This window comes from Penaeus monodon, chromosome 29, assembly GCF_015228065.2.
Source record: "Penaeus monodon isolate SGIC_2016 chromosome 29, NSTDA_Pmon_1, whole genome shotgun sequence".
Taxonomy (NCBI): domain Eukaryota; kingdom Metazoa; phylum Arthropoda; class Malacostraca; order Decapoda; family Penaeidae; genus Penaeus; species Penaeus monodon.
In genome coordinates, this window is record NC_051414.1 from 13,819,655 (window position 1) to 13,820,135 (window position 481).

At 45.7% G+C, this 481-nt stretch overlaps 1 protein-coding gene across 1 annotated transcript in view; it reads left to right on the forward strand.

Annotated features, from left to right (window-relative positions):
• LOC119591754 (peptidyl-alpha-hydroxyglycine alpha-amidating lyase 2-like) overlaps nt 1–481 on the forward strand; it is a 13,265-nt gene that overhangs the window by 9,059 nt on the left and 3,725 nt on the right.

Consider the following 481-nt stretch of genomic DNA (forward strand, 5'->3'; position numbering starts at 1 on the left):
GTACATAAGCGAAATAATCAATATAATTCAGTTAAGAGAGGCAGGCGTCCAACCTGGTTTATCGGCCTATTTTCAGATTGCTTCAGTGTGTTAATTAGTAACGTAACGCAGCAGAAATTACATGACACTAATATCCACTAATCAGTCATTTATTCAAATCGGTTCGCAATGCGCCCACGCCATCGACACGCACCTCGACATTGCCGCGGTCGGTTGAGTCTCAAATTCGCCTTGGCAGCGGCCGAAGTCTGTTGTCCCGGCGCCCCTCGACCAATTCGTTTTTATCAGGAACTTTCATGGGAATAACGAGTTCGCTCTGGACCATCTCCCCGCACGTGGGGTTCTAACAACATCAGTGGAATCCGGGAAACGCGCGGAAGGGGCGGCTCCGAGGTTAGGTCCAAAATTATTGGGAAAATTATATTTCTCAAGCCATAGGATTTATTGACACAAAATGCACCTTTATATATGTGTATTTATG